Raw genomic sequence first — 26,060 nt, 5'->3', positions numbered from 1 at the left:
GTCGGCGAGGACCTCTTATTGCCTGTATGACGTCAGACGGCGTCGCGTGGGCTAATGTGACGTCCTCGTCGACGTGCAGAAGCTAGGAAGATTTCCGTCGAATGCTGGCGCCATGGGAGTATTCATTAGGTGAGGAATCCACAGGTAGCTAATGTATCCACCAGAAAAGTCGTTACCGAAGGTAAGTAACTCGTTCATCTGTCTATTTAGGGTCTCTCCTCTGGGCTATTCCTCAGATAACGAATGCAAGAGCTCACCAGAGTTTCTCTGCACTTCCTTCTTCGACTTCTGCCAAGGATTGACTGCTGATTGCTCCAGGACGCCTGCAAAACCGCAACAAAGTAGCAAGACAACTACCAGCAACATTGTAGCGCCTCATCCTGCCGGTTTTCACGACTCTTTCCTGGTGGTGCATGCTCTGAGGGCTGTTTGCCTTCACCCTGCACTGGAAGCGAAGAAGAAATCTCCAGTGAGTCGACGGAATCTTCTCCCTGCCAACGCAGGCACCAAACTTCTGCATCACCGGTCCTCTGGGTCCCCTCTCATCCTGACGAGCGTGGTCCCTGGAACACAGGAGCTGGGTCCAAGTGTCTCCCACAGTCCAGTGGCCCTTCTGTCCAAATTCGGTGGAGGTAAGTCCTTGCCTCCCCACGCCAGACAGCAAACCTGTGTGCTGCGTGATTTTCAGCTGCACCGGCTTCTGTTCACTTTTCCAAGGATTCCATTGTGCACAGCCTAGCCTGTGCAGCCTCCGTCCTGCATTGCCCAACTCGCTGAGTTGGACCCCTGCCTGCTTCTGTGGGGGCTCTCTGAGTTGCTGAGCGCCCCCTCTGTCTCCTCCTCCAAGGGGCGACATCCTGGTCCTTCCTAGGCCCCAGCAGCACCCAAAATCCTCAACTGCGACTCTTGCAGCTAGCAAGGCTTGTTTTCGGTATTTCTGCCTGGAAACACTTCTGCAACCACCAGCACGCCGTGGGACAACTTCCACCCTAAGGAGAAGTTCCTAGCCCTTTTCGTTGTTGCAGAATCTTCAGCTTCTTCCACCCGGAGGCAGCCCTTTTGCACCTTCATCCGCGGTTTAGTGGGCTCCTGCCCCCCCCTGGACACTTTTGTGACTCTTGGACTTGGTCCCCTTCCTTTACAGGTCCTCAGGTCCAGGAATCCGTCTTCAGCGTTTTGCTGGTGCTTATGGCTCTTGCAGAATCCCCTATCATGACTATTCTGTTTTTCTGGGGTAGTAGGGTAACTTTACTACTACTTTTCAGGGTCTTGGGGTGGGGTATCTTGGACACCCTTTCTGTTTTCTCACAGTCCCAGCGACCCTCTACAACCTCCCATAGGTCTAGGGTCCATTCGTGATTCGCATTCCACTTTTGGGGTATATGGTTTGTGTTGCCCCTAGACCTATGTCCACCTATTGCATCCTATTGTGATTCTACATTGTTTGCACTACTTTTCTTACTGTTAGTTACCTGTTTTGGGTTTGTGTACATATAATTTGTGTATATTACTTACCTCCTAATTGAGGGTATCCTCTGAGATACTTTTGGCATATTGTCACTAAAATAAAGTACCTTTATTTTTAGTAAGTCTGAGTATTGTGATTCTTATGATATAGTGCTATATGATATAAGTGGTATAGCAGGAGCTTTGCATGTCTCCTAGTTCAGCCTAAGCTGCTTTGCTATAGCTACCTTCTATCAGCCTAAGCTGCTAGAAACACCTCTATTCTACTAATAAGGGATAACTGGACCTGGCACAGGGTGTAAGTATCACAGGGTGCCCACTATAAGCCAGGACAGCCTCCTACACAACTAGAATACCCTTTTTTATATTAAAATCTGTAGATTACATAGCAGGTAATGGACTGTAGGAAATTCGGCAAATCCATAATTATTCGGAAAAAGGGACAGTCCCTAAATCGAATAATTCCAATGGGCCTGAACATTGCATACAATGCGGTCTACAAAAGGCAAGTGTAGCTGCCTGTAGCTAGAGCACAGAAGGTTGGACTTTATGTAGAACTCTCAGTAAACCCGCAAGACAAAGCTCTTTAAAGCAGACCTGGAAGGCGGAGTGGGAACATTGTTTAAGAAGAGAACATTAAGAAAGGCAATGCCAGTCAGTAGCACAGTCGGAAGGGGGGTGACAAAATAGCTAAAGTAGAGAACATTAAGAAAAGTATTGCCAGTTATAGCAGTTTCGCAATCCAGTACCACAAGACGGTGGAGGGGAATAGGTTGAGAAACCCTGTTGAAAATTGTAGAGAATTAGAATGATGAGAGCAGCCCTCTCTCTTCTATCGGTAAACATACAAAGGTGAACCAAGGTGGATACAGAGATGGCCCCCGTACGATGACCAGTTCCAAATCCTGTGTGGGATGTATCTAGGATTCCCAGGGTGTTTTTTGGTAAAACAAAAGAGTTGGTTATTCACCGGGCTTACAATCAACACGGAAGCAAAATAAATTTAAAACATTGGAAATTGGAGGGAATCGTTGAATTAGGGGTGGGATTTTTAAGACGAGGGACCTCCAGGACCTGTTTCAAATTAGAAGGAACATTTCTTAAGGCCAGGGATGGATTCGGCACTGCCCTGTTGTCCGAAATGGCAGCACAAGCCTATGACATCACAGCACATAGCAGTCTTGCAGCAGCACAACTGTTACCGTTGTGAGATGACTAAAAAATCATGTGAATTCCCAGCAGGAGCATTGCAGTCATTACTGTGACATCCTTGGGGCAATGCACCAGCACAGATACAGGTGAGGTGACATCACAGAAGTAATGTGTCATCATAGATTAGGGTAGTGCAACAGCACAAGTATTACTGTGACATCCCAGCGGGCAATTCAGTAGCACAACAATAGTGCCTGGAGCTATCATAGAAGGTGTACTCCAACAGCCCAACTATTACTGTGACGTCGCAGAGGGCAATGCAGCATTAAAGCAATGGCTTCGGTGACGTCACAACTACTGCTACATCAGGACAAAAAATACTGCCATTCTCGCAAGAGAGAATCAATCCATGTAAACATTACCAGGGGCACTGGCATCACAGGCGTCGCGACCCATCGTGAGAGGGGTATGCTATAGCACAGTTATGATCGCGACATCGACGGGTAATCGCAGGAGCACAGATACAGAAGTCGTGTGCCATCACGGGAGGGGTACTGCGACACAGGATAGCGGTTACAGCCAAGTCACAGCCGGACAGTAACTGACAACGTGACACCCTGGGGCCAGTAATGTGGTTCCGTGCTGGGGGCAGAGTGGCGGCAAAAGCACAGCGGAGGGCGCAGCAGTGGGCACGAGGGAAGCCGAGGGGCGCTGTGCTGACGAGCGGGCACCAGGCGGGTGTGTAATAAGCTGGATAAATGTGATATCTTGCAAGAAGCACTCCCTGCTCTCCTATTACAGTGGGAGTGCAACCCGGAAGAGAAACTTCTTCAGTGCTAGGGATGTAATGGTTAAGGATGTTGGGAGGGTGTCCGTTGTCATGTGGAGGGGCTGGGGGGGGGTTCTGGTTTCGCTCCGGGGGCAGGAGGGCAGTGTGTGATGTAAACCCCCCTCCCCGGGGCCCCGCGCTGCTGTGCCGGTGCCTGTCTGTGGGTTGCACGTGTGGGGCCCGGGGCGGAGCCCTCTCCCGCCCCCGCAGTCAGCTGTCTGCCCCCGTCCGGCCCCCACATATGTCACTTCCTGTAAGATGGTGTCCGGGACTGGCTGCGGGCACAGCTCGGGCCGGCGGAGCTGAGGGCCTGCGCCCCGGCCGGGAGGAGGGAGCGGGGAGGCCGGGGTGCAGCCTCCCCCCCCCCCCCCCAGGCTGCGCCGGGAGCGGGGTCGGCCCCCTCCTGCTGGAAGGTGAGTGTCCCGCGCTGGCAGAGTGGCATCAGATGGGAGGGCACTGGGGCCCCTGACCGCCTTGGGGGCGTAGGGAGCCCAGCTCGGAGGTCTCACTTGCCGAACTCACGGGAGGGTGGGGGGGCAGAGGCGGCTACACGAGGGGCCACCTGGGCCGGGGTGCAGAGTTTGTAGGTGGCTGGGGCGTTAATGAAGGCCCTCAAATGTAGGCAGGGGGTCCTGCAAGGAGGTGTCAGTACTGAAGATCATTCAAAGGGATTGTCAGTACTCAAGGGCCTGCACCGGGGCGTCAGTACCCAAGGGCCTGCACATGGGCGTCACTACTCGAGGCCTGCACAGGGGTGTCAGCACTGAAGGGCTTGCAGGTGATTGCCAGTACTGAAGGGCCGGCAGAAAGTTCCTGCATAGGAGTGTCAGTGCTGAAGGTCCTGCATGTGGGTCTCCGTACTGAAAGTCCTTCAAGAGGTTGTCAGTACCGAAGGGCCTGCACAGGGGTGTCAATACTGAAGGGCCTGCACATGGGTGTCAGTACTGACGGGCCTGCACAGGGGTGTCAGGACTGCAGGGTCTGCACAGGGGTGTCAGTACTGAAGGGCCTTCATGGGGGTGTCAGAACTGAAGGGCCTGCACAGGTGTGTCAGTACTAAAGGTCCATCAATGAGGTGTCAGTACTGAAGGGTCCACATGTGGGCAGGGAGTCAGTACTAAAGGACCTGCACAGAGGGGTTCAACAGTACTGAAGGACCTGCACAGAGGGGTTCAACAGTACTGAAGGACCTGCAAAGGGCTGTCAGTACTGGATGGCCTTCAAGGGGGTCTCAGTACACAAGGGCCTGCACAGGGGCGTCAGTACTCAAGGGCCTGCACCGGGGCGTCAGTACCCAAGGGCCTGCACATGGGCGTCACTACTCGAGGCCTGCACAGGGGTGTCAGCACTGAAGGGCTTGCAGGTGATTGCCAGTACTGAAGGGCCGGCAGAAAGTTCCTGCATAGGAGTGTCAGTGCTGAAGGGCCTGCATGTGGGTCTCCGTACTGAAAGTCCTTCAAGAGGTTGTCAGTACCGAAGGGCCTTCAAGGGGGTGTCAGTACTCAAGTGCGTGCACAGAAATGTCAGTACTGAAGGGCCTGCACAGGGGTGTCAATACTGAAGGGCCTGCACAGGGGTGTCAGTACTGAAGGGCCTGCACAGGGGTGTCAGTACTGAAGGGCCTGCACAGGGGTGTCAGTACTGAAGGGCATGCACAGGGGTGTCAGTACTGAAGGGCCTGCACAGGGGTGTCAGGACTGCAGGGTCTGCACAGGGGTGTCAGTACTGAAGGGCCTTCATGGGGGTGTCAGAACTGAAGGGCCTGCACAGGTGTGTCAGTACTAAAGGTCCATCAATGAGGTGTCAGTACTGAAGGGTCCAAATGTGGGCAGGGAGTCAGTACTAAAGGACCTGCACAGAGGTGTCAACAGTACTGAAGGACCTGCACAGAGGGGTTCAACAGTACTGAAGGACCTGCAAAGGGCTGTCAGTACTGGATGGCCTTCAAGGGGGTCTCAGTACACAAGGGCCTGCACAGGGGCGTCAGTACTCAAGGGCCTTCCCAGGGGTGTCAGCACTGAAGGGCTTTCAACGGAGTGTCAGTACTGAAGGTCCTTCTAGAGGTTGTCAGTACTGAAGGGCCTGCACAGGGGCGTCAGTACTGAAGGTCCTTCAAGAGGGTGTCAGTACTCATTGCCTTCACAAGGATGTAAGTAGTGACGAACCTGCACAGAGTTGTCCTGAAGGGCCTGCACAGAGGTGTCAGTACTGAAGGGCCTGCACAGAGGTGTCAGTACTGAAGGGCCTGCACAGGGGTGTCCTGAAGGGCCTGCATAAGGATGTTAGTACTGAAGTTCCTTCAAGGGGATGTCAGTACTGAAGGTCCTTCAAGTGGGTGTCAGTACTGAAGGGCCTGCACAGGGGGTGACAGCACTGAAAGTCCTTCAAGAGGTTGTCAGTACTGAAGGGCCTGCACCGGGGCGTCAGTACTGAAGGTCCTTTAAGAGGGTGCCAGTACTCAAGGATCTGCACAGGGGTGTCAGTACTCAAGGGCCTGCACAGGGGTGTCAGTACTCAAGGGCCTGCACAGGGTTGTCAGTAATCAAGGGCCTGCACAGGGGCATCAATACTCGAGTCCTGCACAGGGGTGTCAGCACTGAAGGGCCTGCAAGGGAGTGTCAGTACTGAAGGGCCTGCAGAGGTAGAGAGTTCCTGCATAGGAGTGTCAGTACTGAAGGGCCTGCACAGGTGTGTCTGTACTGAAGGTCCTTCAAGAGGGTGTCAGAACTGAAGGGCCTGCACAGGAGTGTCAGTACTAAAGGTCCATCAACGTGGTGTCAGTACTGAAGGCCACGCATGGGGGCAGGGAGTCAGTACGGAAGGACCTGCACAGAGGTGTCAACGGTACTGAAGGGGTGTCAGTACTGAAGGGTCTGAATTGGAGTGTCAGTACTGAAGGGCCTGCACCGGGGTGTCAGTACTGAAGGGCCTGCACAGGGGTGTCAGTGCTGAAGGGCCTTCAAGGGGGGTGTCAGTACTGAAGGGCTGGCACAGGGATTTCAGTACTGAAGGGCCTGCACAGGGGTTTCAGTACTGAAGGTCCTTCAAGCGGTTGTCAGTACTGAAGGGTCTGCACAGGGGTGTTGGTACTGAAGGGCATGCCAAGGGGTGTCAGTACTCAAGGGCCTGCACAGGGGTGTCAGTGCTCAAGGGCCTGCACATGGGCATCAGTACTCGAGGCCTGCACAGGGGTGTCAGCACTGAAGGGCTTGCAGGTGATTGTCAGTACTGAAGGGCCGGCAGAGAGTTCCTGCATAGGAGTGTCAGTGCTGAAGGGCCTGCATGTGGGTGTCAGTACTGAAAGTCCTTCAAGAGGTTGTCAGTACTGAAGGGCCTGCACAGGGGCGTCAGTACTGAAGGGCCTTCAAGGGGGTGTCAGTACTCAAGTGCGTGCACAGGGATATCAGTACTGAAGGGCCTGCACAGGGGTGTCAGGACTGAAGGGTCTGCACAGGGGTGTCAGTACTGAAGGTCCTTCATGGGGATGTCAGAACTGAAGGGCCTGCACAGGGGCGTCAGTACTGAAGGTCCTTCAAGAGGGTGTCAGTACTCAAGTGCCTTCACCGGGATGTAAGTAGTGACGAACCTGCATAGAGTTGTCCTGATGGGCCTGCACAGAGGTGTCAGTACTGAAGGGCCTGCACAGGGGTGTCCTGAAGAGCTTGCATGAGGATGTTAGTACTGAAGTTCCTTCAAGGGGATGTCAGTACTGAAGGTCCTTCAAGTGGGTGTCAGTACTGAAGGGCCTGCACAGGGGGTGACAGCACTGAAGGTCATTCAAGGGGATGTCAGTACTGAAGGGCCTACAAAGGGGTGGTCTCAGCACCGAACGGCCTGCACAGGGTTGTTCTGAATGGCCTGCACAGGGGTGCTGTGAAGGGCCTGCACAGGGGTGTCAATAATAAAGGGCCTGCGCAGGGCTGTCAGTGCTGAAGGGACTGCACAGGGTTGTCAGTACTGAAGGTCCTTGAAGGGGTGGCATTACTGAAGGGCCTGCACAGGGGCATCAATATTGAAGGTTATTCAAGGGCGTGTCAGTACTGAAGGGCCTCCACAGGGCTGTCCTGAATGGCCTACACAGGGGTGGAGTCAGTACTGAAGTGCCTGCACAGGGTTGTCGTGAAGGGCCTGCACAGGGGTGTCAGTACTGAATGGTCTGCACAGGGGTGTCAGTACTGAAGGGTCTGCTCAGGGGTGTCAGTACTGAAGGGTCTGCACAGGGGTGTCAGTACTAAAGGGCCTGCTCGGCGATGTCAGTACTGAAGGGCCTGCTCGGGGATGTCAGTACTGAAGGTCCTTCAAGGGGGTGTCAGTACTGAGGGTCCTTCAAGGGGCTGTCAGTAATACAGGCCCTGCATAGGGGTGTAAGTGCTGAAGGATCTGCACAGGGGTGTGAGTACTGAAGGGCCTGCACAGGAGCTTCAGTAATAAAGGGCCTGCACAGGGGCATCAGTACTGAAGGTCCTTAAAGGGGAGTGTAGGTACGAAAGGTCCCTCCAGGTGCTGTCATTACTGAAGGGCCTGCACAGGAGTGTCAGTACTGAAGGTCCTAAGCCGGGGTGTCAGTACTGGAGGTCCAGCACAGGGGTGTCAGCACTGAAAGTTCTTCAAGGGGGTGTCAGTAATAGTACTAAAGGGCCTGCAAGGGGGTGTCAGTACTGAAGGGCTGGCAGAGGTAGAGAGGTCGTGCATGGGGGTGTCTATTAAAAGCTCAAAATAGAGGGTATCAGTAATGAAGGGCTGGCAGAGAGGTCCTGCATGTGGGTGTCAGTACTGAAGGTCTTGCAGAGGTGGAGAGGTCCTGCATGGGGATGTCAGTCCTGAAGATCCTGCATAGGGGTGTCAGCGCTGAAGGGCCTGTAGAGATGGAAAGGTCCTGCCTGGCGGTGTCAGTACTGAAGGTTCTTCAAGGGGGTATCAGTACTGAAGGTCCTGCAGAGGTGGGGAGGTCTGCACATGGGTGTCAGTCCTGAAGATCTTGGATATGGGTGTCAGTACTGAAAGTCCTGAAAAGGTGGAGGAGTCCTGCATAGGAGATTCTAGTATTGCAGGTCTTATGAATGTGGTTGAGTCCCATCAGTGGGTGTCACTACTGACTGTGCTGCATAGAAGGTGTTAGCACTGAAAGTTCTCTGCCAAGGTAGGTGGGGTTCGTGCATGGGGTGGGGGGCAGTACTGAAGGTCCTGCAAAAGCGGAGGGTATCCTGCAAAGTGGGTGTCAGTGCTGATGATTCTTCTAACGTTGAGGGAGTCCTTCTTAGAGGTGTCAGTACTGGAGATCCCGAATACGGGTATCTATACTAAAAGGTCTGCAGAGGTGGATGGGGGTCCTGCAGAAGCAGAGGGATTGTAGCATAGGGGGAGTCAGACCAGAAATTTCAGTAAAGGCATAGTGGATCCTGCCTACGGAGTGTCGGAGCTGAAGTCCAGCATAGGGGGTTTCAGTACTGAAAGACCTGTAAAGGTGCAGGACCTAGTGAGGGTCCTGCAAAACTTGAGGGGGTCCTGCCTAGGGGTTATCAAAGTCCAGGTCCTGCAGAAGCAGCCTTGCATACTTGATGTCATTACGGAAGGTGCTACAAAGGTGAAAGGTGTGTTTCATAGAGGCTATCAATACTGAAGGCCGTGCAAAGGGGAAGGTAGGCCTGCAGAGGGGACATCAGTACTGAAGGCCCTGCATCATGAGCTAGAGGTAATGCTGAAGCCTTTGCATTGGAGTTGGGGGAGGAGCAATGCTTCTGAGCTACAGAGCATTCTTGAACATTACACCCAGTCGTGTGCAGTCCTGTGCACGGGGTCTAAGGTGTCACTGAAGCCTCTTAGGTGGAGCAGGGTCTGCAGATGGGATGCCAGTACTGAAGGTTCTCCTGCAAAGGTGGAGGGGATCCTGCTTAGGGGGGTGTCATATTGCCTACTAACCTAGGGCAATGCGGGGAGTTGAGATGTTCTCGAAGGGCCTATGGTGCAGGAGGATCCTGCGTAGTTGGTGCCAGTACTGCAAGGCCTGTAAAGGTGGCGGGAGTGGGCTATGCCAAAGAGGTTTTAGGGGCTGTGTAGGCAGTGTGTAGTGAGATATAGGGCAGTGTTGAAGGTTCTGCGCACAGAACGACGGAAATGCCAATTGTGTTGCTTTGTGGTGAGGGAACGATGCTAAGAAGGACCTGCACAGGACTTTAAGGGGCAATGCTAATGGTCCTGCATGATCTGTGAGGGGGATAAATGCAGTAAGCACTCAGGTTAATGCTAATGATCCCGCAGAGGGAAAAGGGGCTAGGCCAATGACTCTACAGGGAAATTTGCAGAGGATACAATTTGAATGCTCCCAGATGTGGAGCAAAGCCTCAATGCTAATGGTCCTGCATAAGGGGCTTGGAATTGCTAAAGTTTCTGTTTGGAACTAGGGACTATAGAACGTTCTGTAGAGGGCTACAGCATTGCCGAGGTTCTAAATAGTGGTATTGGGTCATTGTTTGAAGTTTTTCTGTTTTGTTAGGCAACATCGGTAGACTTTTGGCATATCTGACAGCTCTGTCTGTGTAATTGGTCAGGCATTGCTGAAAGTTAAAAAAAAAAAAAAAACCTTAACAACACAAAGGCAATAGCCAAAATGCACCACACTGGAAGCAATTCCTTATAATGCTCAATCTAGGTTCTTCCGCCCCCGGGGTACGACCGCTCAAGGCTCCACAATAAATGTCCAGCCCAGCCAATGTGTTCTGGTCTGGAAATACCTTTTATTTAAAAAAAATATATATAAACATTACAAAATATTTTATTATAAAATATTTTAATCACTTACATTCAAAAGTATATATACCTTTAATGAAAAATAAATCATTTTAAATGCATTCTAGAAATAAGTATGTAGTTATACTCCACAAATAAAGCTTTTAATTTAGATGTTTTTTTTAAATAAAGCTGAGCCAACGTGTTCTGGTTTTACAACAGGACTTCATCAGGGATTCCCAGTGTGACAAGAATAAAGTTGTTTGGAAATCTAACTAGTTTTGTGATTGAATGTACAATGCATACAGGGAGTGCAGAATTATTAGGCAAATGAGTATTTTGACCACATCATCCTCTTTATGCATGTTGTCTTACTCCAAACTGTATAGGCTCGAAAGCCTACTACCAATTAAGCATATTAGGTGATGTGCATCTCTGTAATGAGAAGGGGTGTGGTCTAATGACATCAACACCCTATATCAGGTGTGCATAATTATTAGGCAACTTCCTTTCCTTTGGCAAAATGGGTAAAAAGAAGGACTTGACAGGCTCAGAAAAGTCAAAAATAGTGAGATATCTTGCAGAGGGATGCAGCACTCTTAAAATTGGAAAGCTTCTGAAGCGTGATCATCGAACAATCAAGCGTTTCATTCAAAATAGTCAACAGGGTCGCAAGAAGCGTGTGGAAAAACCAAGGCGCAAAATAACTGCCCATGAACTGAGAAAAGTCAAGCGTGCAGCTGCCACGATGCCACTTGCCACCAGTTTGGCCATATTTCAGAGCTGCAACATCACTGGAGTGCCCAAAAGCACAAGGTGTGCAATACTCAGAGACATGGCCAAGGTAAGAAAGGCTGAAAGACGACCACCACTGAACAAGACACACAAGCTGAAACGTCAAGACTGGGCCAAGAAATATCTCAAGACTGATTTTTCTAAGGTTTTATGGACTGATGAAATGAGAGTGAGTCTTGATGGGTCAGATGGATGGGCCCGTGGCTGGATTGGTAAAGGGCAGAGAGCTCCAGTCCGACTCAGACGCCAGCAAGGTGGAGGTGGAGTACTGGTTTGGGCTGGTATCATCAAAGATGAGCTTGTGGGGCCTTTTCGGGTTGAGGATGGAGTCAAGCTCAACTCCAAGTCCTACTGCCAGTTCCTGGAAGACACCTTCTTCAAGCAGTGGTACAGGAAGAAGTCTGCATCCTTCAAGAAAAACATGATTTTCATGCAGGACAATGCTCCATCACACGCGTCCAAGTACTCCACAGCGTGGCTGGCAAGAAAGGGTATAAAAGAAGGAAATCTAATGACATGGCTTCCTTGTTCACCTGATCTGAACCCCATTGAGAACCTGTGGTCCATCATCAAATGTGAGATTTACAAGGAGGGAAAACAGTACACCTCTCTGAACAGTGTCTGGGAGGCTGTGGTTGCTGCTGCACGCAATGTTGATGGTGAACAGATCAAAACACTGACAGAATCCATGGATGGCAGGCTTTTGAGTGTCCTTGCAAACATAGGTGGCTATATTGGTCACTGATTTGTTTTTGTTTTGTTTTTGAATGTCAGAAATGTATATTTGTGAATGTTGAGATGTTATATTGGTTTCACTGGTAATGATAAATAATTGAAATGGGTATATATATTTTTTTGTTAAGTTGCCTAATAATTATGCACAGTGATAGTCACCTGCACACACAGATATCCCCCTAACATAGCTAAAACTAAAAACAAACTAAAAACTACTTCCAAAAATATTCAGTTTTGATATTAATGAGTTTTTTGGGTTCATTGAGAACATGGTTGTTGTTCAATAATAAAATTAATCCTCAAAAATACAACTTGCCTAATAATTCTGCACTCCCTGTATATTTGGATTGAGGACACTGCAGCATTTATTATAATTTTGTTATTTTATATGGTGTTTCAATTCAAATTCCTGGAGGTTCTACACAATGAACTCTGAAGGTTTAGTCATTGCTGACAGTTTTGACTAGTAGGTTGGGGCATTTGTGAATGGTTTGTATAGGGTTTGAAGCATGGCTGGAGTTTGTACTTTGGGTGAGAGCATTGCTGCATACTGTACATAGTAGGTTGATGGCCTGTAATAGGCTGTATATAGAGCTGGGGTATTGCTGGTGGTTCTGCATAGTGATTTGTGACATTGTTGCAGTCTCTAGCGGGTTGGCAAATTGCATTTGGTTCTTTATTGAGCTGGGAAACTGCTGCTCATTCTGAATAGTGGTTTGGGGATTTGAGTGTTCTGGTTGTGACTTTACTCCAGCCTCTACATAGAAGCGTGATGGCACTTCTGAAGGTTCTTCACCAGAAGATGAGAGCATTCCTGAGGGTTCTTCATAGCAAGCTGGGTGCTTTGTTGAAACTTTTTCTCAATAGGTTGAGGGCCTGGACATTGGGAATATTCCCGAAGGTTCCACATAGTTTGGGGATTGCATAGCGAAGGTTCAGCTAAAGAGGTGGGAGTGGTTGTAAAATGCCTTCCCTTGGAAGAGGTACCATACACCTTAGCTCCACCCAACAGATGGGACTGGGTTTTATTGAGGCAGTGGTATTGTTGAGCATTCTGCATATGAAGGTGGGCAGTGCCCAAAATGCTGAAGGCATTCCTGAAGACCCCGCCACATGCTGGATCTACCTCTTGACTGACGGTACACCAGTGGGGAGGAGGGCAAATTGAATAGTTCACCACAGAGGGCTGGCATACATTTCTGAAAGAGCACTTTTAGAGCTAGGGCAGTCTGAAAGTGCCCTGGGGTTGGGAGAGACAGCAGAAGAGGCGTTGAGGCTAATTGCTGAAAGCCTTCTGTAGACAGCAGGTTGGTGTTGCTTAATTAAACCTAGAGACTGTGAGGCTTTGTTGAAGTAAGGCCACTGAGTATGGTCTAGCCTAGAAGGCTTAGATCCACTATGCATGGCCCAGCGTAGGTGCTGGGGTGCACTGATAAAGGTCTACCAGCTGGATTTTAGAACTATAGAAGGCTGCAGAGGGGAGTGGGTGCACATGGGTTACTGCTGAAGACTGGGGGCTAGAGACAGTGCCGTAGATTCACCATAAGGAGCTGACAGCCCCGAAGGTCCATCATAAGGAGCTAGGAACAATGCTGAAGGCCTGTTGTAGGGAGCTAGGGATAATGCTGAAGGTCCACTGTAGGGAGCTCGAGTAGCTTGGAGGTTCACCATAAAGATCTAGGAGCAGCATTAATGTTCACCAGTGGGAGCTAGGAGCAGCACTAAAGGTTCAACATAGGAAACTAAGGAGCATTCCTGAAGGTTCATAGTAGGGAGCTAGGAGCAGCACTGAATGTTTTTCACTGGGAGCTTGATGTATTGGTACAGGTCCAGCAGAAACGGCATAGGCATTTAGCCTATCTATTATTAGGGCTTGACAGTAACACTGGCAATGACTAAAATGTCTGATAAAGGTATGGGAAAGGTAACATTACTATTTCCAACTCATAGAATGGGTAATGCAGAGAAATACCACCATAGTGTGGTGCAAGAGCAGAGCCCCTATATCCCCGCTTTTCAGTAAGACTCCTTCTAAGTAAACAGGTTTTTTTCAGGTTTCTACCCACTTTTTGCCCCCTTTTGGACTATTAGCTGGTGGCTTTTCGACTCTGAGAGTGCATTGAGGCCTTCAACCAGACCTCAGTGCCAGTGTTTTAACCCCATAAAAATTGCATGTCAAATTGGATATACCCAGTCGGCAAGACCTGGCTTACTTGAGTCCCTAGTAGATGGTACCCAGAGCATTCAAGGCAAAGTGTCTACTTAAGGCAGCAGCACTGTTTGTGCAATCCCATCATGTGACAAGGTACAAAATGACCCCCAGCCTGCCACTGTAGACTGGAAGGACAGGGTTTCACTACCAATTCGACTTTGCCATTTAAACTTATGGCAAAGCAAACCGATTCCTTAACATTAGGTGTAAGTCTCCCCCTGAGGAATGCCTATGGAGCCCTATGCAGGGAAGCTGAATTTTGTTAAGTAAGACACATGCTTTACCAAATGTCTTAGCAGCAACATTTCTAAATTGTTGTTTTGCTGTAGGTAAGGAAGGTAGCCCTAATGGCTAATGCAGAGTTACCGGGTGGCATGCCAACCTGGCTAACCTTTTACTGGGACTACCAAACTTGGTCATGTAAGGTATAAAATTAATCATGGCATTAAATACCACTTGATGGCTAAGTCGAAATTAATGTTACTTTTAAAGTTAACCAAGTTGCCATTCTGTCCCCCAGCTAGCCCAGTGGCCTCATAAATGCATTGGCCACACAGACAGCTTTCTGCCCACATGGGGACATGTAAACAACTCCCAGGCCAAGAACAAAGGCTGCTGCCGTACTGGACGGTGTCACCCCCTCCCATAGAATGACTGCCAGCGGTGTTAGATCAAAAGGCGAGCCTCAAATGTGAAGCTGCATTTTAAGGTCCACTGTGACAACACTCTCGGGCAGGATGCCTTTTGTTTCTTGCGGACAGAGTAGAGTCAGGGACAGAAAAGAGAAAACCAGTTCCCAAGCCGGTTTTCCAGTAGGGGGCAGACTCATGGAAGCCACATGTGTGGGAGTAGGCTACCAAAGTCCTTACAGTCAAGAAATAAATCTGCCATGTTGCTTGTGGCAAGAATGTTGCACTCTGGGATAGGCAGATGCTGCACATCCCCGGAACTGTCTCAACAGAGAGGAGGGGACCAACTAGCCCATTATCTAGAGACCGCCTTGTCCTCTCGGGACACTTTGGTGGAATATAAAGGGCACCCCTAGCACCCAAGATTTCTGTACTCGTTGGACTTGGAAGGATGATGAGAAGAAGACCTCTTTGCACCCATTGCAAGCGTACAAAGAGAAGAGCGACTACCCCTGCTGCAATTTGGGCTAGTGAAGTTTGGGCTGTATTCTGCGTGTCTTGGAGAAAAGTTGACTCCCAGCCCCAGTCCAAAGCAGTGACTCCAGGGGTCAGCTGGCTGACCTCCCAGACTGGCACTGGGAACATTAAAGCTAGAAGAGCCGAAGTCTCTTCTCTGATAGCCACAGCAGAAACTTGCTGCTACCAGACTTCGGGCACACCAAAAGACAGTCCAGAGATAGCCAGGTGCACATGTGTCTACTGGACATGTGAGTTTGGTGGTGATCAGATTCGTCACCCGAGGCTGACACCAGCCTCCACCAAAGATTTCCACCGTGACTGCTGTGTTGTTAAAGCTCAAGGTCTACATCAGCAGCCCTTGGAACCCTGCAAAGAGGACTTTGTTGGAACCTGAGATCAGTGGACACAGTCGCTCCCAATCACCTGTGGACCAAGGACTCGACCAGACTTCACACCCATGGACCTCACACCATCCGGAGCATCCTTGAGCATCTTTAAGCCTGAATCCCTCAGCATCAGGACCACTCCATTGCTGTCTATTGCGGTCATTCTTTAAAGTTTGGATCCTGCTTTGAAAAAGCTCTGATGGCCAGGTAACTGTCCAGAGTATCCTTTCAGACCCAGTAGACCTCTGTCGTGTCGGATGTGGTCGCTCAACTCGGGCCTGACATGTCAAACTAACTGTTTCAAACTGTTCAAAAGTTTCCAAACCTTTTGTTGGGCAATGCTTGTTTGCGTTTACTTTAAAAGTTGTTTATTGCTTCTGTAATCAGTTTCTTTGGAACTCGCCGGTGGATTTTGATGAATAAGGTCTCTAAAAACTCATAAAAATACACTTTGGGGGTTATTACAACTTTGGAGGAGGTGTTAATCCGTCCCAAAAGTGACGGTAAAGTGACGGATATACCACCAGCCGTATTACGAGTCCATTATATCCTATGGAACTCGTAATACGTCTGGTGGTATATCCGTCACATTTGGGACGGATTAACACCTCCTCCAAAGTTGTAATAAACCCCTTTGTGTTTATAAATTGATGTCTTGTTTCTTTTGTGTCATGTGACTTTTTTCAGATTTCATTGTTTGGTGCTGCTGAATGCTTTAAACGTGTTTTCAAAGGAGAGCTGCGGGCACCTGCATGTTTTTATTTACAAATTAAGCACTGCCATAATTAATGTGTCTCCAGCCAGGCCACCCGCTTCTCCCACCAGCCTACTAAAAGATTTGCATAGCTGGGGCCATACAGCTTGCCCAAAGCTGTTCCATGTGTCTATTTGTATAACTGGCCAGCAGACAATAAAATATTGCAGTTAAGGCAGAAGTCAATCATATGTAATACATCCTGTTATGTTCATAATACTTCAGTGCCCTGCCTGACAAGAAATATTCCACCATTCTGAAGCCCCTAACATGTTCAATGCTCATATAGAGACGGGTGATCTCCATAGCAATCTTTAAAAAATCATCTTCCCAAACAATGTCTTGTATCCGTGTGAAGAAGTCCTTTGTATTTCTAATGTAAGAACGTAGGCTTTTAACAAAAGGAAACAAATATTTTTGTAATAGACATATGTTCAAGTAAACTTGACATTGATGAAATTATAGGGCGTCCCGGTGGGATGATTGCAGGTTTATGGATTTTGGGGAGATGATAAAAGGTTGATATCTGTGGGCATTTACATTTCAGAAAAAGGTATTCTTCCATGTCTGGCATTCCCATCTTCCAGTCCTCCAACATATCATAGCAGTTGCGCACGCTCCTACGATATGTCTCTATTAAGCTAGGTTTGTACACTTTCTGTCATTTAGTTGGCGTAAGGCTTCCTGTTGGTAATAGTTGTTCGTCATGAGAACCACATTCCCCTCCTGGTCCGAAGGTTTGATTACAATCCTCTTGTCATTCTTTGGTATTCTTTAGATTCTCTAGTGCTCTCGCTGTTGTTGTGTTAAGTTTTTGATGCTTGATGTTGTTTCCAGTGGATCTTAATTTTTCTAACTCCAAATCATAACATCATGAAAGGTGTCTACTGCGTCGTGGAGCCTGAGGGAAGGTACCTGGATTTTGGTTTAAAATCACTTCCCCCGCTCTGTTGTGTGACTCCAGCAAGTTCAAGTGTTTGAATCATCTCGGCCTCATTCTCTCGTACATCAATCAACTGTTCTTGTTCTAGACCTTGTAGCGTGAGTAAGTTATCGAAGTCATTTACCGTTCAAATATCTGTTCGGTGTTTGGCAACAGTTGCAGCATAACATGTATGTTGTTTCCTCAACTTCAATTTTCTTATGAATTTAAAAATGTCAATCCTGGTTTGCATATAATTGAATCTCTTCGTTTGGCTGGAGAGCCCTAGGTTTAAGACTGACCTTTCCGTTTCTGTAAGGACTTTGTCAGTCAAATTCACAATAGTTAAGTCATCTCCACGTATTTTCTCCAACCTCCTCGTTTGCTTCTGGTTGTTCTCATATTTCGCTATTTCACTTGTTCTCCAACAGATTTTGGAGCTGCGATTTGTTTTCCTTTGTTTTTGCTCTCCCTCGACCAAGATACTCTGTTAATTCTGTGCGGCACAACAACGAGGACAGTCAGAATTATGGATTGCTGTTTAAAATATGGTAGCCACTGCATCGAGGCAACCTGATTTATGAGAAATGTTCTAATATGATTTATTGGTGACACTGTTTATATTGAAACATGATTATTGTTAATATTTGGGATGAATTTCATATACATTGACCTTATTTGCAACATTTTTATTTGAGAAGTGGACAAGTCTTTTGAGAATTGGGTACTTTCAGTGTAGATGCCAGTAGGAATCAGGATATTTGCAGTCCTGTTTCTGTTTTTTATGATTACAAGTATACCAGCTTCCAATGAAATGCTAGCATGTAATTGAAATCATGTCCGTTTCACAGCTTCTACAATCATTGTGAAAGAGGTGTAGCCCAAACGCTTTTGTTTGCTTGTCAATTGATTAAACCTTTTGAAGCATGACCCCGTGAGTACCCATTCATCTTTCGGAGTTTTGGATGTATCACCTGATCTACCTACACAAACGGAGGTACCCACCTGTGAGTTAGGCAGCATCGAGGTGGAGGAAGGATGAGTAGTTTTTATTATAATATAATTAAATTACTTTTAATTCTCTATATGACCTTTATTTTTTAATATAGAATACAAATTTGAAAAAAAATATATATATTTTTTTTTACTTTAGATGGGGATTGGGGCAGATAGCTACCTATGGTAATTTGTGGGACAAAATGTTAATTAAACTTGCAACAAATAGTGACATATTTTCATGTTAAAAGTAACGGGAATTAATATATATTTATTTTAAGTGTAAAACAAAAAAACTAATAATATAATTTTGAATTTAATGTCTTATTTATATGAAATCAACATTTCTTCAAGATTTAGTTACAAAACCCACCTAAAGTAAAACGTTTATTTGTTTAGTATAATTACATACTTATTTATAGAATGTGTTTAAAATATTTTATTTTTAATTAAAGGTACATATACTTTTAAATGAAGATTATTAAAATACTGTATAATAAAAATAAAATTGTAATGCTTAAATGTTTTGAAAAATAACGGTAGTATATATTCAAAAAGCAAAAATTAATTTAAATGAACATTATTTCCTGAGGGGTTATATTTTAAGTTCTTGCCTCTATTATTTTCTGTGGGAGGGTGTTGTAGCATCAGTGGTTGTGTGCTGCTGTACGTAAGCCTGTTCCTTTTCGGAAGTAGCACCTTCCATTTGTACATTCCTTTCCTCCCTTTTTCAGGGGATGGGACATGCAAGCTTATACTTTGAGTAACTTTACACTCATAAATAGCCAAAACAAGTAAAGTTAATGAGAAGTGTAAGAGTAAACTTGAATGTGTAACTTATTCACAAACTACCTTTTGTGAATAGCCCTGCATGTGTTTTTTGCACTGCCTTTTTTGATGACGTTCATAGATATATTGTGATGCCTATTTGCTCTTTCTGGCAGATCTTCTAGAATTATGCACTGTGTTTTGATTTAACAGCACAGATGTCTCCCAGAGCTTTTGTCACTACTCTTCTAAAAGTATACATACTGTGGGCTATGAGGAGTAAACAGTTCTCACCTCATTGCTGTTGGCAGTTGGTGTATCATGCCATCTCCTAGGAAGTGCTTCTATTGGAGTGCATGCAATGTTATTTTAAGCAAAATCATAAAAAGTTTACCCTCCTCGAAGGTCTAGTGAGTTGAATAATCTACTCAGCCTAACTGTAATGTACTTGACCCGTACAATGGTCTCAAATTGTGTGATTCTAGACAAATATTTTATTTTACAGAGGTGCCTTTTTTATTATCACAACGACCCTCATGAAAAGCTGAGAGGATTGTTCCTGTTTTTAAAAAGGGAATCAACAAGGCCCATACTGAGGCTGGTTATTTTGCAGAGACTTGAAGAATGGGTCAGTGCAAATAACATTCTTAGCCCCGTGCAGTATGGCTTCAGGGCGGGGAAGGGCGCCATGGAGCAGTGCCTGAATTTAAATATATTAATTGGCACATATGTGGTGGTGAAACAGGGATAATTTTATGTAATTTTTATGGGCCTCAGTTGAGATCGTGTAGTCAGGTCTAAGCTTCGACACAACCTTGTGGCACTAGGATTACCTTCTTCCCTGATTGACCTCTTTCTGTGAGTTCTGCACACGGGGGCAGCTGCATCTGTTAGGTATGGAGTAGGGAGGGTATTCACAGACTTGTTTGACCTCCCTCATGGGGTTAGGCAGGATTGTGTATTGCCCCCATTCTCTTCTATTATACATCAATGATCTTTACCATCACCTGATAGGAAATGGTAAGGACTTGCCCAAAGTTAAATCTAGCTTTGTTTCTTCCCTGCTATATATGCGGATGATGCAGTTTTAATGGTCCACACTGCAAACGGGCTCAGAGAGCTAGTAGATTCATTTGTAGCCTTCATGAAGTAGCTGAGTCTAGAAACAAATATTACAAAAACCCAATAGATAGTGTATGGGAAATTGGAGCCTAAAACTGGACCCATAACTGTCAATGGTAGGGCCTTTAGTAAGGAAGCATCCTTCCTGTATTTGGGGTGACATTAGATCAGTGTGGTAACTGGCGGCCCTGTATTTTAAATCGATGTGCCAGTTTTAGTCAGGCGTGTGGCGCTTTATTTAACTCTGCGCTTACTGTGGGTAGCAAGCCAGTTTTGCTGCTATTGCAGGTGTACAGAATTAAATACCTACCAGTGCTGACGTACAGTGCCACCCTTTGGTAGTAACTGCAGAGCTATCCAAATAGAGGCGAACAGTTTTTGTAGGAAAGTTTTGGGTGTGGGTCCCTTTAGTTCAACATTGTTTTGTGCATGAGGAATTGGGTCTAGGTTATGTGGAAGATCAGGTGAAATTAGCCCTGCTGTTGCTGTGGTTGTTGGCATGGAGCAAAGACTCCATAGCCCTGAATAGGGATATTATTAAGGATTGCTTAGGGTGTCCGCATGGACATTAGATCCCTTGGCTAAGGTATATAGATTGTGTCACCAAGTTGATAGGCTTCCCAGATTGTTTAATAAGCCAAGGGGCGTCAAGAAAGGGGACAGGAAGATAGTCAAGGAAATCTTCATGAGGCATGTAAGGGAAATAAGGGAAAATTAGGCTCTTACCAAATCAGCGATTCGTCCCCTTCTGCTTTTGAAAACATCAATTGGCCATACCTAAGTCAAGTTAGGTGCCCCTGGGAAAGGCCACTTTTAACCAAGTTTTGGCTGGGCACATCCACACTTATATATGCTTTCCCCTGGGGCAATATGATTTGAACTAGATTCTGGTGTACCTCTGGACGACTGTTCCTTAAAGACCGTGGAGCACTTTGTTTTTTTCTGCAGATATATGACCTTTTGTGGCGCAGGTACCTATTGACAATTTTGAGAGCCAGGAGCTTCCAACAGTATGTCAGCTCTTTTGTTTTTGCAGCTGTTAAAGACAGAGGGGGTAGTATTGCTGTTGCCTTCCTTCTGGAAGGGCGTGCTGGCTTGGAGTAAATACATACATTTTTTTGTATAGAGGTATTTATGTTTTTCCTCTCACACTTATAGGGGCTCATTACGACTTGTCCAGTCAGTGTTCCATGTCGGGTTGACTGCCTATGCGGCTGTCCCTCCACGGGCCCTATTGCGAGTTTCCCGCTGGGCCAGCGGGTGGAAACAGTGTTTCCACCCGCCGACCCAGCGGGACACTCACCACAACATTGACGCCGACTTGTAATCGAGCCGCTGGCGATGTTGAAGTGCATCGGGTGCAACAGCACCCGTCACTTATCTCACTGCCTGTAATTTGGGCAGTGAAAAGAATGACAGGGTTGTCCATGGGTGCCCCTGCACTGTCCATGCCAAATACATGGGCAGTGCAGGCCCCCCCGACGCCCACTTTCTGCCAGCCTTTGAACAGCAGTCCGACCACCATGCAAAGTCTGTTGGAAAGGGGACTCGTAAACCGGAGGGCAGCGCTGGCTTGGCAGATTACGGCCGCCGGGCTGTCTACTGGCAGCAACCTGGTGGTGCCGGTGGTTGGACCATGGTGGCTCCGCCATGGCCATAATATGGATGCCAGACCACTGCTTTCATGGCGGTCTGACTGCCATCGCGAGTCTGGCGGTTCCAGGACTGACAGACTCGTACTGAGGCCCTGAATGTACCTCTTTTTTTAAAGGGTTTTATTGTACGACGGGTTCTTATTGTATTTTTATTCTTTTATGATTATTGTTATATAATTGAATAAAGATTTTTCATTAATTTATTATCACATATGAGAGCACCGTCAAATATGCGAATTCACCATTTCTGCAGTACAAAAAACATTTTTGTTTGAATTAATAGACTAAACTTTTGTTTCATTTATAATTAGGATCTAGCACACATATAAAGTACACAAATGTGTATTAAAAATAAAAGCTGACATCCTACAGCCTTCAGGTTCACACTCTGTTCAGCAAGATTGTCGGACAGTTCACTTTACAATAGCCTCTGACTTTGCAGTCAGAGAAGAAAAGTAAACACCAAACATCAAGGTAAAATAAGCAGCAAATTGTAAGACATAATTAGCTGACATTTGACCTCCCACACTGAACACATAGGTAAAAACAAAATGTAAAGGCTTCTTTATTGCTCATTCACTTTCTGAGTGAACAGAACACCTGTTCTTTGACAGATGCCAGAAGAGACCAGTAGGCCCTAAAAATAGCTGGCCTTGATAAAATCTGGCCTGCAATAGTGAATGGGTCAGCAGATTTCTCAAGGCCCGATGAGTCATTTCATTTGTAAAGTAAATCATGTTTTCTTAAATAAAAATCTAAATGAAAATGGTTTCTCTAGAAATGATTCCAGCCAAATACTACGCAGCATTTATATACTTCTCTGGATGAGCTATTTCACTACTTTACTTCTGCTTCACTTCTAAAGTTAGAACTGCTGGTTTCTTTCAGTTGTGAACCTTCCTGCCTCAAGCTTCCTCATGAAGATTATATATGCCATTTTTGTCTTTCTGTGTTGATGGTTGTATCTGCTGTTGTGGTCCTTCTTCGGTGTCACTCAATGGTGCCACTGTTTTCCTCATTCACTGTTGCCTGTGTGATTGTGATCTTTCTTCTGACACTGGTTTTGTGTGCCATTGTTCCATCTTCAGTGTTGCTGATTATTTTTCCCTGGTTCTATCTGCTTTTCCTTCTCATATTTTTGAAATTGTATCACACTTATTTTACAGTGCCCTTGTGATAATTTGAAGCTGTTGAATCTCGGATCTCCTATCAAATGCTGAGGATACTAGAAGCTTATGCTGCTCACTCTCTGGAGGGACGACTAATGACAGTCTTTGGTACTGCAGATGTGGGTGCTGCTCACAGTAGTTCTGTCCTTTATGTGATAACACATGCACATATTATACTTTCAGTCCTGTCTGCTCATGTGTTACCACATTTAAGCTGGACCTATTGGCTTTGAGGTTGTTTGTTCTTCTTTTTTCTTTGCCTTGCAGACTGCAGGGAAACATGTGTCCTGATTGTCTTTGTAAACTTAGCAGCATTCGAAAAGCCCCTCTCAGCCTCTGCTTCTACCAAGTCTCAAAATTGCCAGATTGTGCCCTCCCTGTTTTTCAGTAAGACCTAGTTGATGGCCATGTTATTGCTTTACAGAAAACATTTGGAAACCAATAATTCTGGATAGCTTTGAGAGTGAGAGGAATACTGTAGTGAACAGAAACATTATATATAAAGTAACAGGTCTGTTCAAGGCTTTAACAGGAATTCTTTGACAAAGTGGCAACACTCCTCTGGATGAGGTATTGTGCACTGATTATAATTCATGCAGCATTCCTAGGGTCACACTGATGGTTGTAAGATATGACATATCTGGATTTGCCTGTGTGTAGTGTTGGGTTTCTGATCGTGTAGTCTGTAGTAATTCTGGATGTTCCAGCTGTTGGTATGGTACATGTTAACTCTTGACTGTCAATGCAGTGTGGTCCAGATCAACATTGTTCATTGATGGGAAATGGCGCTTCAGTAAAAATGTTTATGAAGCATGACAGTATAGCAGGTTGTATCCTCCTTGTTAAATAGATCCCTCACCTTTGTCCTATGTTACATACAATTAGATGGTGGCTATTGTGATACCCACAGCAACATCTAAAGTTGGTGATGGGACCATTTAACTTACCTGTTGAGAATGTTGCAGATGGACACATTGTTCTTTTGCCATCCCCCAACCATCTGTTAACCACCTCGTCTAGAGTATAGGACTGTGCAGTGTATTTGCATACTTGGTTTGCAACTTCGTACTGCTTTGCTCTTTTGTAAGCCTACGTTTCACAGTTCATGAATGTATGTATTAGTACTAATGTAGCGCATGCCTTGCTTGGAAGCAACGGATTGCTGTAAATTGCAGAGTGTTGGAAGATTGTCTTAGATTGTGTGCGTTAAGTCTGAAATTACGCAATACATTTCACATTTTAGTCACAGGGAGATTAAGCAATTTGTTCAGAAACACCTGATGTTGAACCAAATGCCAAAGGGTAGAATTCAAATCTGTGCGCCCAGGTTCCAAAGTGGGCAGCTCTAATCGCTAGGTCTCCTGTCTTCATGGACTTTTTGTTCTTACTTTCGCTTTTAGTACCAATCCAGTGAAGATGTATCAAAAAATGTTCATACACAAATGAAGTCACATCACCCTTGTTGGATTCCCCCGTCATGAACTGTGTGTCAACTCCAGCACGTAGGTATGTGGTCATGCAGGTTAATAACTGACTGGTCGAAGGTGGGGTAACACAGCCAGCAGCCAAACACACAAGCTTAGATCTGATCCCATGGATAGGCAGCAATACTACAATGGTCCCTGGAGATTGGCCCCAATAAAGCCCAAATGGCCAGAGGGATGCATGCATTCCCAAAACACCATACAGTCAGATGCCATATGTAGGTAGGCACACCTACCCAATCAGGACACAGCACGCAAAACACACACAGTGACCATGCGCCCCTCATGTTGGACATCTGAACAAGTACTTGGTTACCCACAGTGTCCACAGCAGATTAAGGCTCATCTGCATTCCCTATTTGGAAATTGTATCTACGATTCCTTATCAACTGTTCGCTTATTTCACCAGGGAAAGAATGTTTTATGGGTTTATTTCTCCCAGATAAATGTATAAAATGTGCTTGATTTCAATGTACTGTAGGAGACAGTCCTCAGATACTGGTGCTGTAACTGCCCTCCTGGCCGTAATGTTTAATTAAACAAACAGTTTCCTGTTTTGCCAGACGCCTCTAGTCTCTTGTTTTTTAAGGTAAATCCTCATTCATGCAACATTTTGGTAAAGGAAGGGGACCCCTCCTGTACGGATTGACATTTGTGCAAACATGAAAGGCAAGCAGATGCTGCAATTGATTAAAAGTTCTGCTGAATCTGCAGGGTGGAGATTCTCCCTGAAGCCACCATCACAAGGGTAAGAGACTACATCCGAGCCTTAGTCCTTGCATTTGGCTTGTGGCAAACTAGGGAAAATCATAATCTGCATAAGTCGCTTTCTTGAGTGTCAGCATCGTTGGATCACTGGGCGTAACACAGACTATACGCTTGACCCGCTGGTGTAATACAGGGTTTTTGGTTTGATGGCTGCTTGGGCCTCTGGGCATGACACTAATGGTACACATAAGGCTCTAGGTGTGACAAAGGGCCAGCTCTCTGTTTTAAGTGGTGCCTTTGCTTGGACTGCTAGGTGTGGTACAGTTGGTACACATACATTGTACAATCTTCTTATGAGATAGCACATTCTTAACAATTGCATATCTGATAAACTGCATCAGCATCTGGTGAACTCTGATTCGACCATTCCCCAAGAACTGGGTAAGATGGCAGACAAATGAGTTTGCACCAGAGTGGGTAGAAAAACTCACTCTGGGGGTGACCAGAAGAAGAAGGATTCTTCTTAGAATCAGGACAAAGGTGAGGACAAATCTAAAGAAAAGAAAGAGTCTTCTTGAGCCCCACAAAACTCTTCTGGGGGTGGGTCTAAATCCTCTTCCTCTTCCCCCTCCTACAAGAAACCTTGGTGCTACATCTGTAGACAAAAGGGCCATAGGGCAGGTGACATCACTGTCCTAAAAAGAGCACCACACCACAAACATCTACTTCCGCTACTGCCCCTAGTGCCCCTAGCAATAGCACAGGTCAGTCCAAGGTTGTAGCTGGGTTCATATTGGGAACTGCAGTGGGCTCAGGGATAGTCAGGAAGACCACTGAGGCAGTGCTGGTCTCTGAGGGTGGCTTTGATCAATGGTGTGGAGGCTAAGGCCTACAGGGATACAGGTGCCAGTGTCACAGTGGTGACTGAAAAACTGGTGTCCCCTGAAAAACACCTGCTTGGTCACAGTAGCAAGTTACTGCAGCTTACAACAACACTTAGAGCCACCCCATGGCTGTTGTTGACCTTAGCTG

The 26,060-nt window shown here is 46.6% G+C and overlaps 1 protein-coding gene across 3 annotated transcripts in view; it reads left to right on the top strand.

Moving 5' to 3' along the window:
* Positions 1-3,670: 3,670 nt before the first annotated feature.
* PRDM11 (PR/SET domain 11) overlaps positions 3,671-26,060 on the top strand; it is a 230,238-nt gene continuing 207,848 nt past the window's right edge. For 2 of the 3 annotated variants that reach the window (XM_069221785.1, XM_069221783.1), the window contains exon 1: positions 3,672-3,861. The gene's annotated coding sequence lies outside the window, so the exon portion shown is untranslated. Of the gene's footprint in view, positions 3,862-26,060 lie in introns of all 3 variants that reach the window. The other variant, XM_069221784.1, reaches the window with a different exon arrangement.

Source organism: Pleurodeles waltl, chromosome 3_1 (genome assembly GCF_031143425.1).
Source record: "Pleurodeles waltl isolate 20211129_DDA chromosome 3_1, aPleWal1.hap1.20221129, whole genome shotgun sequence".
Classification (NCBI taxonomy): Eukaryota; Metazoa; Chordata; class Amphibia; order Caudata; family Salamandridae; genus Pleurodeles; species Pleurodeles waltl.
The sequence above is the reverse complement of the archived record's forward strand: the minus strand, read 5'-3'. Positions and strand labels throughout refer to the sequence as shown.